Source organism: Psammomys obesus, unplaced genomic scaffold (assembly GCF_907164565.1).
Source record: "Psammomys obesus unplaced genomic scaffold, mPsaObe1.curated_primary_1811, whole genome shotgun sequence".
NCBI classification, from domain to species: Eukaryota; Metazoa; Chordata; class Mammalia; order Rodentia; family Muridae; genus Psammomys; species Psammomys obesus.
The window spans coordinates 1,570,324-1,587,754 of record NW_026587215.1 but is presented as its reverse complement, the minus strand read 5'-3'; the positions used below and the strand labels follow the sequence as shown (position 1 = coordinate 1,587,754).

Sequence of the window (17,431 nt, the reverse complement as noted above, 5' to 3'; positions counted from 1 at the left end):
TTTTTTTTTTCCCAGTACAGGGTCTCATGTACTTGAACTTGCTATGTATCTAAAGCTGGATTTGAACTCTCAAACTTCTGCCTCCACTTCTCAAGTGCTGATGTTACAGGCATACTTTCATCTAACCAGACTGGCCCTGGCCCTGAAAGAGGGCTTCTGGTACAGCTGAGGAAACAGAGGTTTGGCAGGACCTTAAACTCTTGCCTGAGGTTGCTCCGCCTGTCAGTGGCAGAGCTGGAGTTCAGACCAGGTGGCTTGGCCATTGTACAGGCTACAAGCCTCTCCAAAGAGCCACCCTGTCCTGATGGCTCTGCCCTACTTCCTGTTTCTCTGCTCTGGTTAAGGTTGCATTTCAGTTCCACCCCTGCCCTTCTTTTCAGGGTGACCCCGGGAGAGTAACCTCAGCTTCCCCTCTGGGAAGGTTTCCTACCCAGCGCCTCGCCTCTTCTCCTTTCTGGCTGTGATACTGACATTCTTAGGGTACTGACCAAATCCCTCCCTGGGATTCTCCACCTACAGCTTCTCAGGGAGGGGCCTCATCATGCACGGCATGTCCTCTCTTCTCTGATTGGCTCGGAAATGGGGACCCTTATCACCAGCCAGGCCAATCAGGTAATCCTGGGACAGAGTGGAATTCATGGGAAAGAGGTGCGCTCTCAGTCAGCGGGGTGAAAGGCCAGCTGGGAATGTAGCCAACACATAACACACACACACACACACCACACAAAGGGAGTGGGGGAGAGAGCAAGAGATGGAAGGACCCTGACAGAAGGGCACCCCTGTTGGTACTGTGTGTACCCTCAAATCCTCCACCTTGTACTTCCTACTTAAGAGAGCCCATTGCCTCTGTGCTTAGCTTGCTTTGCAGAACGTGTGTCAGTCTGCTGCGACCAGAAGGTCTGATTCTTACAGAGATTGGGTTGGGGGCCTCAGCAGCCTCTGCTCTGGACACAGCAGCAAAAATACTGGCAGATGGGGAAACTGAGGCTCAGAGCAGCAGAACTATGTGCCTAAGGTCACTCTGCTGGGAAGCACTCCTGCCTGCTGCTCATACTGACGCTCTGAGCACATGACTGGGCCTTCTTCATGTACCTGGAGACTCGCTGGTGACACGGAGGCTGTGGACTGGCTGGGCCCCTCATCAGCTTGCACGCCAGAGGCCTCTGCTCTCTCCTCACTTCCCCACCAGAAGTGAGGAGTGGACTGGAAGAGGGGTAATCTTATATTGGGCTTAGGTCCCCTTCCCCATAAGGGGTAGACTTAATATTGGTGGCTATTTACTGAGCCAGGCATGGGAGGACGCAAAGATAAACTGACCCTGCATCCCTGCCCTCCAGAGAGCCTCTATGTCCCCTGGCAGACAGATGAATTGTAATGCACGGTGACGAGAAAACACAGATGGGGATAACACATCATTTCTTTAAATAACTCTTTGCTAAGTTTGAAAATATTACATGCTTTTGAAAACAAATTTTGGAAAATTTAAAAAAAAATCACTACTCATAACCCTGTCACTTAGGAGGATCTTTTGATGGCCCATCTGCTTTAGCTCCTGCCAGTCTTTTCCCTTCAGCACTTTTTAAAAATGGAGTTCAAGCCAGGCTGCCACACAAACTTCTTCCTGCCTTTATCATACAACAATATTCCATATATATATATATATATATATATATCTATTTTAGAAGACTTGGGTTCAATCCCCACATGGCAGTTCATAACCATCTCCAGGACCAGAGGACCTGGCACCTTCTGAGGGCACCAGGCATGTGCACGCTGGCAAAACACACATGCACATTAATAATAAAAAAAAGACAAGATAGGTTGTTTTAATATCTACACTGAATGCCATTGTATGGATCACTCAATTTCTTTAGCCTCTCTTCAGTGGCTGCCAGGTTGCTTCTAATGCTTCCTTAGGGAAAAGACAAATTAAGCAGAACAGGGAGCTGTCTGTAATCCCTCAGTCTGGGAGGCTAAGGAAGTTGGAGGCCAGTGTGGGCTACATATTAAGTTCCAGGCTAAACTGGGCAACAGAATGAGGCCTTTTCTCGAAACAAATATACCAGAATAGTAGCTGTGGCATAGCTCAGTGGTACAGCAGCGTGGCCTGCATGCAGAGGCCCTGGGTTCTAGTCACTGTAGCAAGAGAAATGAATAAGGATGAAAAGGAACAAGAAACTGGTACCTGCTGTGGTCCCTAAAGGAAGCTGGTGGTCCCAGAATAGAAAGGGGGTGGAGCTGTGGGTGGAGAAAGATGGTTCTTCCTCATTGATGGGCAGGTGAGTGGCCTAGGCTTTGAAGCAGGCTGTTGGCCACAGAAATTGAGAGAAGAAAGGCGAGAGATGAGAGATCTTTGAGTAGAAAGAACAGGCGGAAGGTTGAGAATAAGTTCCCGTGCAGCAGGGGAGGAGATGTGTGGTTACCTTTGTTTTCACACTTATTTATTTCTGTGTTTATGTATGTATGGAGGGGCTGGAGTCACATGCCACAATGCCCTACTGGGGACCGGTTCTTTCTTTCCATCATGTGGGTCCTAGAGTTCTAACTCCAGTCCTCAATCCTGGCAGCACGCGCCTTCACCACCGAGCCAGCTTGCTGGCCCTCATCTTTTTAGAAGGCCCAAGTGGTGAGAGGAGCTTTTCCTTCTAAAGAGGATCAGCCAGTCCCAGCTCCCCAGCGCCACCTGCCAAAAGCTCTGCCACCAGGTCAGGTGACTTTCTGTTTGGGGGCCCTTTTCTGGCAATGCATGCCTAAAAATACCCACCACCTGCCTGTGCCCCTGAGAGACAAGGCCTCTGTAAGTTGAGAACCATAAGTACCCCTGGGGTGCGGGGACCAAGAATCTAGATTTGGGTAAAGTTTGGCCCAATAGCTCCGCATAGGGCAGGGACTATCAAACCAGGTCTGGTTTGTTTGTGGTGTAGATATGGTGAGAGTAGTGGGCAAGGACTTTTTACAGGGCGTGGTGGTGTGGGCCTGTAGTCCCAGCACTCTGGGAGGCAGAGGCAGGTGGATCTCTGAGAATTGGAGACCAGCCTGGTCTACAAAGCAAGTCCAGGACAGCCAAGGCTACACAGAGAAACCCTGTCTTGAAAAACAAAACTGAACAAACAAAGGTATGTGACACCACTGCCCAGAGTATTCATTTATTTATTTATTGAATGACTGTCTTACTATGGAGCCATGGCTAGCCTAGAACTTGCTACACAGGCCAGGCTGGCCTTGAACTCACAGAGAACTCACACAATTCCAGCTCTTGGTAACCCCTCAGCCTCGTTTGACATACGTAAGCCCAATAAACTCACTGGTTCATCGAGGGAGAGTTGTATGGAATCTTTTTGGTCCACTGTGGGTGCCCGCCTGCTTGGAGCAAGTGGTGTCTGTCTACATTACCCCAGAAAAAGTTAATGCAACAGTCTTTCTGGAACTTACGTTCTCCTGGAAGAAGATGAAAAATAAGAGAAAAGAAAAAAACAATGGACACATGTTAGAAGTTAAATTTTATTGGGAGAACGGGACACAGGAATGTGTTGATTAAAGAGGGCCTGTGAGGGTGCAGCCATCTTAACTCTGGTAGGAGATACCTTCTGTCTCAGAACAATCCTGCCTCAGTTTCCCGAGTGAGGCCATCGGAGCAAGCCTTTGAAGGCATGGCTGCAGAAACTGCAATCCCAGCAGAAGGCGAAGGCTTGGAAGCTGAATGCTTACATCTGACTGAAGGGACAGCAAGAGGCCAGGTGTCCAAGGTCAGGCAAGCCCGTGGAGGGAGAATGCCAGATTAAGACCTGTGCCGACATCTGAAGATGTTGGCTTCTATGGCATGACATGAGGAACTAGTGGAGGGTTTTGAGCAAAGTGTTATAGTTTAACTTTGGTGGCATTACCATCACCATCATTATCATCTTCATCGCCATCTTGGTGAAAGGATCAAACCCAGGGTCTGGTGAATGCTAAGCAAGCGGTCATTGGCTCCCCTGACTTAGATTTTATTTTAAAGGAATCCCTCTGATTCCCACCTTGACACAGACCCGCAGAGGACAAGGTTGGAAAATCGGAGCTGTCTCAGAAGAAGTTCACAGTACCTGAGCAGAGCCTGGACCACAGGGCAGCAGTGCAGTACGAGGGAGGAGGTCAGAGTCTAGGGACACAGAATGTGCTGCCCAAGCAGGCGGGGTGGGGCAGGGCGGGGCGCGGGACGGAGAGGGGAACTCACAGATGGTTTCAGACCTCCTGGCTTGGAGACTAGAAGCAGGGATGGGGGAATGCTTTGAAGAAACTTGTGTGTGGAAGGGGAGGCGGCTGAGCCCTCTTAAGTAAGAGGCGTCGGCAGACAGTTGGAGCGGGAGATAAAAATAAACTTGGTTGCATATTACGCATTTCACTCAACTGGGTAAGACGTGGGGACCTCACAAATCAAAATGGGGTGGGGGCTGGAATGACACCTCCAGAAGTCGGTTAGTTAGGCTGCCTGGAACGAGGTGCGGCAGCTCCCCCGGAGCTGGGTGGAGTGGAAAAAAAAGGCCTCTTTTGGTGCTTTGCAGCCTCATTTTGCGCAGCTACACAAAACGCTCCGTGGAAGTCCGTTCCATGGTCCCACACCCACCCTCCACTTCGCAAACGGCCACTAGATCTCGTTTCACCTCCGGCGTAGGCGCAGATAAGGCTTCAGAGAATTGAAGCGCTAGCCAGCCCGTGAGTGTCCAGGGCAGTCTGTACCCCGAGGGTCAGTCTGTGCATCCCAGGACTGCGATGGGTGGTATTCGGACATCCGGGCTTCGGTCTCTCCCAGTGCGTTTGCGAGTAACGAGAGGGCCGAGCCGTCCTGCTGACCCGAGAGTCGCGCGTGGGCATTCGCAGAGCGCGGCCCCTTTAAGGCTCCGCGAGTGACCTCAGCGGGCGCGCTCCGGCCCCGCCCCCGCCAGCGGCGTTCCGACTGCGCAGGCGCGCCGCGGCGGTCCTCGGCGGGGCTCGGGACGCGCCAGGGGCGGCGGGGATACCGGGCTGCGGCGCCGCCTGCTCCCGCCTGCAGTCGCCAGCGCCATGGGCTCCTGAGGTACCCGGGCGGCGGGATGAGCGGGGACTGCGCCTTGGGGACAGTCCCACTCTGGGGACTTCTCGCGGGGAGGATGGGACTCAGAGGTCCCCGCGCGGCCCGTGGGTGTGCCCGCTCCGCCAGCGTGGCGGGGCCCTGAGTGTAACCGGACCTGCCCGTGGGGGAGCAGGGGTGGACGGCGCGGGACCCAGCCTCTTACCGGTGGAACTGTGAGTGCCGCGGTGGCTGCAGCCTGGCACGACCGAATGGGGCGGGGATGCGTCCGTCCCCGGTGCGGTGGCCTTGACCTGGCCGGGTGGTCGGCCCTTGAGGCGGTACACGCGTAAATGGGGGTGTGCGCGCGCTTTGCACACAGATCAGTAGACTTGGAGGGGGACAGATAGGAATCTGAGGCCCCCCAGGATGTTGGTATTCAAAGGAACCCCAGAGATTGGTTTGAGCGTGTGCATCCGACCTGTGTGTTGTGCCTATTTTCTTGGGCACGCCCTGGAACACCTTGCTTGGATAGGATTCCGGGGCTAAGGGGCCTCAGGCAGTGGCAAGGCAAAGGAGTGTGGAGGATGGGCTCGGATTTCTAGTCGGTAGCCTTTCTAGGGGGCTGTACGAGGCTGGGCAGCTCGTCCCTCCTGCCCTTGCAGGCCATGATGGGGCAAAGCAGGTGTCTGCCTGCCTGATACCTGTGTGCGAGGTGAAGGCCCATGTATTATTCATCTGACTGCCAGGTGCTTTATGTAAGGAGAGAAGTAACAATCTGTGCCCCTGAGGCCAGTGCTGCAGACTCAGCCAGCACACGCGCATACACACACACACACACACACACACACACACACACACACACACACACAGGAAACATCAGGGGAGGTGCAGGTCTCAGAGGCCTGGTTTTCTTGACACCCTGTTTGTGCAGCATCCCTCTCCTTGTCAGCAAGTTTGGTGGGCCCTTGCACATCTGAACATCTTGAGAGTTCTGTGGGGTGCCAGAGAGTTGGAACCCTGGGGTGGGGGAAGCCCCAGAAGCCAGGCTGATGCTCACCTGCACACAGATATGATGATCCTAAGCATCCAGGAACTCTCAGGTGCTTGGGCAGAATCAGACTTGGAAATAAGTAACTATAGGGGTTCCAGAAACACCAGACAAAGGCAGAGGCGTGCAGAGGTGGGGTCAGTGCTGTCTGGGGGTGAGGGAGAAACAGGCCAGCAAAAAAGAAAAAGAAAAAAAAAAAAAAGAGTTCAGTACAAAGGACAGTTGAGTCGATGTGGCTGACATTCCTCAGAGGCTTTTTGCTTTTCATGTATATTTTCCCCAGTTCATTCTCACAGCAGCTATGGGAGTATTGTGCATAGTTGTGGGTGAGGAAACTGAGGCAGCAGGTTGAGGGGGGTGGGGTGGGATGGGGATTTGTGATTCACTTGTCGGCGTGATACTGGTAGGTTCTGGGAGGGTCCGTCATCCCTGAGTCAGGACCTGTGTCTTGCCAAGTTGCCGTGTAACTTACTGTGTGCCAGGCTCAGGGCTGTCTCCAGGCCCTGCTGCACTCACCCAGTGCTCTCGTTGCCGTCCCTGGAGTAGAGCACGGAGGAACAGGATCTGGTACCTGCCCCTGGAGGCCCCCAGTCTGCTGGGGTGGTGGACACAGATGGTGACCCCCACTGACCGGTGTGGGTGAAGAGGCCCCAAATATTTCCCCAAGAGCCATAGGTGACCTGGGTGCCCTGTTCAGGGGATGGGATGTATAGGAGAAGTAGAAGAGGCTCCAGGTGGGAAGAGTGTGAGTCCCACTTCAAGCCATTGGCTGAGCTCTGTGGACCTGGACTCCCGTCTGCGGGCTGCTTTCTCCTGTTTCTCTCTCTTTCTGTCTCTCTCTCTCTTTTTTTTTTTTTTTTTTTGTCCTGTGCTGGGCCTTGGGCACTCCAGGCCGGCGATGCCGCTGAGCCATGTCCTCAGCGCTCTCCCACTCTCTGTCTTCGAGGTTTTGTTTCTGGTTGCCAGCTGGCCTGCCCGGTCCTCTCCCCGAGAGGGGCTCGGTGCTATTTCCAGTCCCCGCTGTGCTCATTTCTCTCTGTACATTCCCTGGAGTAGAAACTGTTAGGCAGGGCTGGGGACAGCCCTTTATTGTTTTGAAAAGCGAGTAGCAGCAAACGAGACTGGGGATTTGGTGTGAGCGCTGGGAGGCCTGGAGCTGGGCCATCAGAGTTCCATGTGGGGTCTGCCCCAGGACCTTGGCCAAGGCTTTTTGGGGCAGCAAGTGCTTACTGAATGCCTCCTGTGTGCCCTGAATTGACTGGTCATCAGGGAAGAGAGACCGGAGACCTAGATTGCTCCCTGTCAAAGGCTGTGGTTGCCTGAGGTAGCCCAGCATGTGACTAATACATTTGAGAGAGTGTTCTGCTTGGGGCAAGAAGTGGTCTCTGAAGGGGCCCAGAGGACAATGGGAACAGCAGTTTGTTTCTTGAGCACTTACTGTGTGCTGGGCACAGTTCGAAGCGTTTTCATGAGTTATTTTATCCTCCACCATTCAGGTGAGATGGGGCCGCCACCTTTCATATCACAGGTCAGTTGGTCCAGTCTCTGAGCCTTGCTCTTCCCCTCTGGCCTGGGTGTGTGCCCAGTGCCCTCCTGGTCCTGAAAAACTAAGGGTGCGGTACTGAGGAAGAAGAGGAAGATTCTAGGTCACAGGAGCTCCAGGCAGACGTGGAGGCCTGTAACTCCTCTCTTCTCAGAGGCTTTGGATTTGATCCTGATGTGGTCAACAATGAGCCTTTGAATGTTGGAGAGGAAGTGACACGCACAGCGCTGTGTCAAGAGGCCGTATCATCACCCTGCATCTTGCTTCCTCCATTCTGGCACATAACTCCAAGATGGCCTGCCTCCTTCCTGTTTGCTGCCCTTTGGTCCCTGGTGTCTCTTTATTCTCTGCTTCTGTTTTACGTTTGCATCTTTTGAGCTAGAGGTTGCTTGCCTAAAGGCCAGGCCTCAGCTATCCCGCTGGCCTCTTCTGCTCTCTGTCGTCTGGCTCCACTGACAACAACTGAGACTTTTTTTTTCTTTATTGAGACAGGGTCTCATGTATTCCAGGCAGAGCTTGAGTTCAATGTGTAGCCGAGGATGACCTCGAACTTCTGATCCTCTTGTCATTACCTTCCAATGCCTGGGATTACAGGCGTGAGCCCCCTGGCCAGTTGGTGTGGTGCTGCATATGCCAGCCAGGCGCTTCACCTGCTGAACCAGCCCTGAACTTGTTTTCTTAGGGATTGAGCTCCAGATTCTCCCCGGTCTCCTGGGGTCATAGCTTCTCATGGGAGCTCTGCTCTGTCACCCACGGTCTATGCTTGGAGCCTATGAACACAGGTGGGAAGGAGCAGGGGCCAGGACTGGGGCCAGGCAAGCTGCCTGTAGCTCCGAGAGGACTCGCCTGCTCTGCTTTGCCAGGTGCCAGGCTGGCTGGCATTTGATGCAGTGACTTGCCAGTCCTACCAGAGTATGCAGAGTAAGGTGGCATCCCTTCTCTAGACTGAGACTCCATCCTGCTGAAGTGCAGCCCTGGAGGAGGTGGGGGCTGGTGGGCTGAAGGATGGGAGCATCAGAGCTGGGGGGAGAATGCCCAGTTGGGTATTATCGGTTGAGAGTTCAGGAATCTGGGCCAGCAACATGGCTCAGTGAGAAAAAGCACTTGCTGTACAAGGCTGATGACCCAACTTTGATCCCAAGAGCCTGTGGCGGAAGGAGAGAACCAACTCCTGAAAGTTGTCCTCTAATGTCACATGTGTGCCGCGGCACTCACGTTCACACATACACACACAAATACTAATAGTAATAATAAAACTAATTTTCAAATTAGAGACATTGTAAACTCATTGAAAATGCTGGAGCAAGAGAGAGGGAGCTAATGAGCTGAGCAGTTCCCATGACCTGGAAAGAGAATTAGGAATTGCAGGTCAAATCCTTGCTTTTATTAGAACTTGTCCTTGGGCGGGTTGCTTGCCAGGTTATAATTCACGCTTCTTAAAATGAAGATAGCCAGGCATGGTGGCGCACGCCTTTAATTGCGTTCTGGAGGCAGAGGCAGATGGATCTTTGTGAGTTCTAGGCCAGCCTAGGGAAGGGCAGGAGTTGCAGTTTGCCTCATCTGTAGAATGCAAGTGCCAATGGCAAAGGCATTATGGGCTGTCCCCGTGGTTGCTGTAGGGACAGCATGTGAACGGTAGCTGGAGTCAGCCTTGTTGCTCCTCTTCACCTTGTTTTTTGCAACAAGGTCTTTCAGTAGGACCTGAGGCTCTCAGGTAGGTAGGCTGGCAAGGAGCCCCAGGGACCTGCCTGTCTCTGCCTCTCTAGTCTGGAATAGCAAGTGCGCACAAACATGGCCAAGCTTTTTGCATGCGTGCTGGGGATTGAACTCAGCACTTCGCTGACCGAGCTCTCTTTCCCGTTCTCCCCAGATTTTGCTCTTTCCTTGTAGGCTATTTAATTTCTTCAGGAGTCCTGTGTGTCAGGCATAATGTGAGGAATTGCATCCAGCTAGGGAGAGAGACACCAACTGCAGGCTAGTTACAGTTGTCGTGGATGCTTTGAGGGCACGTTCTTGCCGGGGCAGGCGTTTTGATGATGCAGCGACAATTAAGATGCGGCTTTCAGGCAGGGGGAGCATCTCATACTGAGCCCGTGTCACCAGACCGACTGAGTTCATGTCTCAGAACCAACCATGCAGCCCTCCAAACCAGTACCTACAGGACTGTCATACGCGTTAACTGACGTGATTTCTCCCTCACAGAGGTCAGGAAGGGAAGAAGCAGAATGGGGAGCTCCGTGGAGGGAACCCGGTAGGCCTCTGGTTTTAGATTTTCCTCTTTATTCCTCCTGGGCTGTTCCTGCTATATAGGTTGTGAAGTACATGCCTTGCACAACACACTGACAAGTCACTGGCAGCATTTTAAAAAAAGATTTATTAATTCTTACTTTGTACATGTGAGCGTTGGCCTGCATGTGTGCATGTGTGCCAGATACCCAGGAAGGTCCGAAGAAGGTACTGGATCCCCTGGAATTGGAGTTACAGATAATTGTGGGCTGCCATGTGGCTGCTGGGAACCGAACCTGGGTCCTCTGTAAGTGCTCTCAACCCTAAGCCATCCAGCCCTCAGCCAGCAGTAGTCTCAACAGCCATTCCTGGAACTCTGCTTTCCGAAGCCCCAGAGAGGAGGAAGCCCTCAGTAGAGGGTGTTGAGGAGTGGAACATAGCCTGAGCACTCAGGCGGCCTGTGCGCATCACATTCTAAGTGCTGCTGTGACAGTGTGGCCCAAGCTGTGGCCGTCCTGTGACTTCCAGTGGGCATCTTCCTGCCCTCACTGTCTGGCATGAAGCCTGTGCTGAGTGCAGGCGCTGAGACGGTTTTGAGTGAGCACATGGAACAGTGGACAGTTAATGGCACTGCCACTCAGGAGGAGGCTGAAATTACCCTTGATATACCATGGCTCCTCCATGGTGATCAGAACAGGGTCATCCTGTTTGGGTTTTTTTTTTTGGTTAATTTATGTTTTGTTCATTTGTTTGTTTTTTTGCATAGTCCTGGCTGTCCTGGGCTCAAATTCACAGAGATCAACTGCCTCTACCTCCAGAGTGCTGGGATTAAAGGCATGTGCCACCATGCCCAGTGATTTATTTTTCATTTATTTGACAGTTATTTATTTATTTATTTTAGACAAGGTCTCCCTGTGTATCTCTACATTGACTAGGCTGGCCTCAGACTCACAGAGATCTACCTGTCACTGTTTCCCAAATTCTGGGATCAGCAGTGTGTACCACCCTGTCTGTTTGAGGCGAGATGTTGCGTAGCCCAGGCTGGCTTGGAGCTCCCGAGCGCTGGTGTGCACCACCATGCCCCGTTCAGAACAGGATTGTCTGTTACGACTGAGGTCATATCGCTGGGACCCAGCAGTGCCCAGTATCTACCTACAGCGGGTGAGGGAAGTCTCAGGCTCGTTTAAGGCAGGAAGCCCAGCAGACACCTCCTTTTCCTTCTGGGGGCCGGGGGCAGGGGTGGAAACCGGAGGGGGAAGATCCCACCCAGAAGGCCTTTGTGTCTGAGCCTCGTCACTTCCAGCTCTTCTGTGCTAGAGTCACACAGGAGGAGGTGAACACTGACGGCGAGAAGGTCTGCAGCGTGGATCTATGCTGCAGCCTGGGCCCTGCTGGTGCCAGCGGAGTGGCTCCTGTTGATTAAAGCACCGTGGGCTACATGGGGCCCTTTCCAACCCCTCCACACCCCCCAGGAAAAGAAGGAATTGCTGTTGAGTCTGATGTTCATTCTAGGTAGGAGCTTACGCCGCCTCACTGTTTACTGAGTGTGGGTCGCGAGCATTTGCCTAGGTTGTTAAAAAGTTGGCTGTGGGTAGAGAAGGGTGAGGATCCTAGTGCCTGGCTTGAAGTTCAGCGGGAAAGATGAGACCCCCAGCCTCCATCCTGGCCAACACCACGGCATGAAGGGTGGGCAGGGCATCTGGCAGAGCCAGAACCTGGAGTGGTGGCATGGGCGGGCTGCTTGCTGTTCCCATGCTTCACTTCACAGTGGGCATCTTACCCCTTCCGCTCACCTTCCTCTGCCAGGTGGTTCCCGGGTTACCTGGGTGAGGCTCATGGGTGAAGGCTGGCAGGTCACATAGTTGTGAAGAAGGTTCACGAACAACACACACCTGTTGTTTCGTTCACAACCTGAAGTCTGTCTGAACAGTATTCTTGTAAAGACTGTTTCTCTTGCTGAGACTGTCAGGCTACCTGGGTGTCATGGCCTATCCCCAGATGGGTGTTCCCCTCTCTCCCCCTCCATTCTGAGGTAATTACACCTGTCACCCCAAAGGGGATTTTCAGATCACACGGCCTCTCCATCCCTGAGGGACATATGCCTCTAATTTTCTCCTGATGAACCTCCGTGGCCAGGGCATACCAAGAGAGCCTCTGTCCTGTGGCAAATGGCTGAGGACCTCCACTCTGCAGGGAGCAGCTGTTCCCCAGGGCCCACGGTCATTTATAGAAAAAGCTCTGACGGTGCTGCGGTAGCCTGGTCTCCATCTCCGTTTATCTCCTGTTAGCAGTGGTGGGGGATCCCAGCAGCACCCAGTGTGGGTGCCTGCACTGCATGGTGATGGGTGCTAGCAAGGGTGGGGTACGTGTGATTGTTTTTATATTATTAGTGTTGGCATGTACTCACTCTAATTCCGTCCTCAATATGATTTGTGTAGGGCTTTACAAATTACACTTCCCAGTGGCCTTGGCCCTGAGATTCGTTATTCTTACTCTGTAGATGGGGAGGCTGAGACTCAGGGGACAAGTTGCCTATGGCCTGAGGAAGGAAAAACCAGGCTTTCTAGCTCTCCCTGGCCTTAGTGACCACCAATGTTGCTCTTCCCCAGAAAGAGCTTTCTTGGGAAAGCCTGGCATACCAAGTTACCAGAGGCGGAGAATGTGTAACGAGGGCCCTGGCTGATCTGTGGGGACCCAGAAGCAGGAGCAGTCTGTTCTGCCCGGGGTGGGCTGATGAGCAGTTGAGCCCAAGCTGTATGGATGGTAGATCATGGCAGTTGGAGAGGGAGGTAGGATCTTCAGACGGTGGGCCATGCAGCACGCACACAGAGGCCTGGGACACAGAAGATGATGTAGCTCTGAGGTAGGGTGAGTCTTCTTGTATCGTTTGGGGTCCTGACTCACTTCCGGGAAGGCATTGTATGATGCATGAGTGTTACAGTGTGACTGAAGGGAGCAGGCATGTGACCATCTGGATTTGCTAAGACCGAATCGTTGCTCTGTGAAGCAGCCGTCCTAGCGCAGTCAAGGGGACTTGATATTTTGGAGTTCCTAGATGTCTCTGTGGGAGCAGAGCCCGTGTGTGGACTGTCTGGTTCTTTCTCGCAGAGGTCTCTCCCACTCAGCCGGGGCCAGGAGACCTTTTCTTTCATCCATACTTTCTAGTAGCTGGGCCTGATTTGGAGAAGAGGAGGAAGCCCCATCCTGCTGGCTACATGTCCTCAGTTGCCCTCATTCTCAGGGAGGACGCCTGGCTTCCTGCCTGAGGCTGCCCCCATCCTCCATGACTGGCTGGTGGAGAGTGCTGCTCAGATGGGCTGGCTGTCGGGCACATGGGTTACATAACAGTTAGTGATGGGCCAGGAGCAGGGAGGGTGAGTGTCATGTAGTGTGAGTGTTTGCGTGACTTCGATGTCCCCACAGCTTTGGCACGAGGTGGGGTGAGAGGTGTGTTTCTCTCACTCGGGAAGGCTAGACTGGAAGCTAGTGACCCTAGGTTCTCTGTGTCACTCTTCTTTACCCCTCTATACTGCACCTTCTTTCAGGGACATCAGTTCTAGCTGGCTGTCTTGGTGACCCATTTGTGCTCATCAGGGCATCAGAGCTGGAGCTGGGAGCTGACAGTCTGGGTCTAGTCTTTCTATCCTTCCCTTTTGGCAGTGCTGGGGACAGACCCCAGAGCCTATGCATTGCTAGGCCAGGGCTCTGCCACTGAGCTACATCCCCATGCCCGAGTCTCCTTATATGTGTGAGGAGAGCAAGTTCGTGGGAAGAGCATTGAGCAAGTTGGGTCTAATCTAGGTCCAGTCCCATCTCCTCATACAGAGCCCTGGGTGTTGAAAACTCAGCATTTCTCTACCATTTACCCTCTTCCCCACCTCGAGTGTGATTCCCAACACCGAGACTCGTGTCCTAGGTGAACAACTGCAGTGTACTTCACCTCTGTGTCACGTGTCTGAAATGTACATTTCTGAACCACCGGGAGCTGCATGAGGGATCAGCCTACAGAAGTGCTATTTACCGTATAAGCAGAGAGATGGGTTTACATGGCCGGGCATTGCTGCTGCTTTTGAAATAGCCAAAGATTGGACTCAGCCTCAGTGTCTCTTTACAGGGAGACACAGATTTCGGCCTGTGCAACCACGGACTGCTGTGCAGTCACAGCAGAGGCAGCAGAGGGTTCAGGGGCTGTCACAGTAGCTAAACCACTGGATGAAAGCAGCAGGTGGAGGACACTGTGTCCAGAAGCCCCTCTATGAAATGAAGGAAGTGTTCCTGTGTACAGGGGGGTCTCTGGGTAGCCACAAGAAGCTGGGGACCATGTTGCCTCCGGGGTGGGGTGTGCTGGTGCTGGCCATTGCTTGCTGAATGCCCTGCGTGCCCTCTTCCACCTACAAGGAGCAAGGGCTCCCCAACCAGCTTGGCTGCAACATGTGAATGTTATATCCTTTGCAGAAAAATCAAACATGCTTTGACCAAACTTAACCCTTGCCCAGTGTAGGGAGGCCAGGCCAGGCCACCTGTTCATAGGCAGCCAGCCTATGAACTTGGGCCTCTGACCTCATCTAGTGAAAATAACACATCTAGTTTTCACAAAAGGGTCTGAGCAGGGTGTGGGGGTTCCTGAGTAAATAGGACCTCCAGCTTCCCACTGCTGTTGGCTGGCTTTGTCACTTTAAATCCCTGCTGCGGTCAGCTCACTTTCTCTGAAACCTTCTGGGCTTCCCCCGCCCCCCCGTGGGCAGCTAAAGCCCTGGGTGTCCCAGACCCCTCTGTGGTGGCCCCCGAGCCACCCCCATGAGCTAGTTTTTGCATTGTTGGTGTCCCTGGTGCCCTGCCTCCATGCCCGTGCTCACCCAGCTCCTTGGCTGCTGCCCTTCCCCCCACAGCAGCGCCAGGTACCAGTTCCACAAGTGTCTGCTCCGCACTGCCCTCTGCCCTTCCCACAGCCACCTCTTTTCCCTGCTGCTTCACTTGGGACTTTCTTCCCTGGGCCTCCCAAGTAAGGACTGCTCACAACTCAGCACCTAGTACTCGCTCTGCCTGGTTGGAGCATCAGGCGCATGGCCGTGCAGGTCTCTCTGGTCCCTGGCTTCCCCACTCCATGTGTCAGCTTTGCCCAGCCGTCCTTTGTTCTTTTCCATTGCCGTGGAGGTGTCCACTGGCTGAATGTGACACTGCGCAGCCCTTCCTGTGTAGACAGGCATCTTGCCTTGAGCCCTTTGCTTCCTCCGTTGTGGGTGGGTGCACTGGGGTGGGCTGCCTGCGGCTAGTATTTGTGAATGGAGTTTATTGGTTGAGGTTTGCCACCCACTGAGCCTGGACTGAGGCTTGCGCTGAGGTCCCAGGGAAAGGCACCTGCAGCAGTCTTTGTTTAGGCGGCCTGCTCCCGCAAGGCAGTGGGAATGTTGAGGTTCAGGACTCTGCAGCCATGCGCTCAGTGCTAGAGGGGATCTTAGCTAGCCGACATTTTGGAGAAGCTCCAGAGCTCAGTCCTAGAGGCTGCACCTTGATGTCTTTGTTCTCAGTGTGGAAGAGAACTGAGTGGCCAGAATTCAGCCTGGTGCGCTCTAAAAACAAAAATGCTGATTTACTGGGCACGGTCATGGTGCATACCTTTAATCCCAGCCCTCTGGAGGCAGAAGCAGGAAGATCGGAGACAGGCCTGCCTTGTCTGCCATAGAGAGTTGCAGGTCAGTTATAGACCCTGTCTTAGAGAAACCAACAAACAAAACCAAGAAACGACCCCACTGAATTTAGGGCTGGAGAGATGGCTCAGTGGTTAAGGGACTTGTTGATCTTGCAGAGGACCCTTTTCTAGCATCCACATGGTGGCTCACAACCATCCTAACTCCAGTTCCAGGGGAGCCATTTCCCTCCTCTCACCTCCTCTCACCGCATGCACTAGGCATGCATGTGATACACAGATATAACATGCATGCAAACATTCATATACATACAGTCAAATTCATCTTTAAAAAGTAAACAAAACAACAACAAAACCCCCAAAGAAGGGCATAGCAAAAACATTGAATTCAAGGCAGAATTAAGTAATCCCCTGTGGCAGGACTTAGATTCCTCTGGTGCTGCCCTCCAAGCAGCAACCAGGCCCAGGTCAGATAAATTTTCCTCCCGCTTCAGACTTTGGTGGGGACGTGGGCTTAGGAGAAGGGGCACATGGAGCCTGCGCAGTGGTGTGTCTTGATGGGAATAGAATTGTGAGAGAAGCGGACCCCTGGCCTGTCGTGAGGCATGTGACCTTTTTCAGAAGGCTCGCCAGGCAAAGCTGGCAGCTGCCGGCCAGCCACCATTCTCTAATCCCCTCTGGAGAAGGGCCAGGCTGTGGGCTCTTGTCTGTCTCTGATGTGGGTCAGCTTCCCTCCAAAGGCAGCCACTGGAGGTTGATCAAGCTGAGCAGCCCTGGAGACACAGGGGGCTCCTCATTCCCAGGCCACAGGCTCAGGAGCCCAGATGCAGCATTCAAGTGAGCCCCTTTGGGAAGGGGAGGGAGGTGGGTAAAAATGGTGATTCCTCCAGGGGATAAGACAAACAAGAGTAAAGCTCCTCTCTGGGTGTATTCAGAGTCCAGAGAAGCTCCTGGTCACCTGTTGCCGCTGCAGCCTGGCCTGTGGGCCTGGCCCGTGGGCGGCAGCTGCCTGAGCAGGCTCCCCATGGCTACAGCTTAGAAGGGTTCAGATCTGAAATGAATGAACAAAAGTCTGGCTGGGTGTTGTGGCTCATGCTTATAAACCCAACACTCAGGCCGAGGCAGAGGGATCACCCTAAGTTCTATAGCTTGGGCTATAGTGAGACCTTTTCCCCCCCAAAAGGGGAAAGTTGGGGTGAAGCTGGAAGGAGGGCTAGGTGGGTAAGAGTGCTTCCTGCATGCACAACCGTGAGGACCTGGCTGTGGTCTCTCGTGTGCTCGTCAGCCCAGGGCTGGGGCGGTGGGGAGGTGGGGGTCTGAGCCAGGAGGATTGCTGGGGCTTGCTGGCTGCCCACCCTAGCCCAAACACATGAACTCTAGGTTCCGAGAGAGACCTTTCCTCGAAGGAATACCTGGCACCCTCCTGGTCTCTGCTTGCACGTGTGTAATGCACACACAGGCACACACAGACAGACACACACACACACCACACCACACATGTATACCACGCACATACATAACTACACACACCAAACATGCATACACCATATTAACCTACCACACGCACACATGCAAACATGTACCACACATGCACCATAGACACGCCATACATACCTCAGATATGCTCCACATAGAGCACACACACGTCATACAGAGTATACATACGCAAACACATGCACCTGCACATACACAGATTTAAAGAAAATCAGTGACCGGAGACAGGACCAGCCTGGGCTCAGAGACTGTGGCACCCCCCCTACCCCCACCCCTCTGGGACAGGAGGATGTGGTGGCAGAGAGACCAATAATAGTAATGGCAGCAGCTTGTGGTGCTTGAGCCTTGTTTTTTCCTCGAAGTGCCTCTGACTTGGGTGTGTCCATGTGCTCTTCGTGCCAAGCAGGGAGAGGTTGCATAATTTGCCTCTGACACACAGCTGGA

At 53.2% G+C, this 17,431-nt stretch overlaps 1 protein-coding gene across 4 annotated transcripts in view; it reads left to right on the top strand.

The window, feature by feature from the left end:
• Positions 1-4,947: 4,947 nt before the first annotated feature.
• Positions 4,948-17,431, top strand: part of Tmem184b (transmembrane protein 184B) — a 39,582-nt gene continuing 27,098 nt past the window's right edge. The window contains exon 1 of one of the 4 annotated variants that reach the window (XM_055603025.1): positions 4,948-5,053. The gene's annotated coding sequence lies outside the window, so the exon portion shown is untranslated. Of the gene's footprint in view, positions 5,054-11,337; positions 11,359-17,431 lie in introns of those variants that run through there. The other 3 variants (XM_055603023.1, XM_055603021.1, XM_055603022.1) reach the window with 3 other exon arrangements.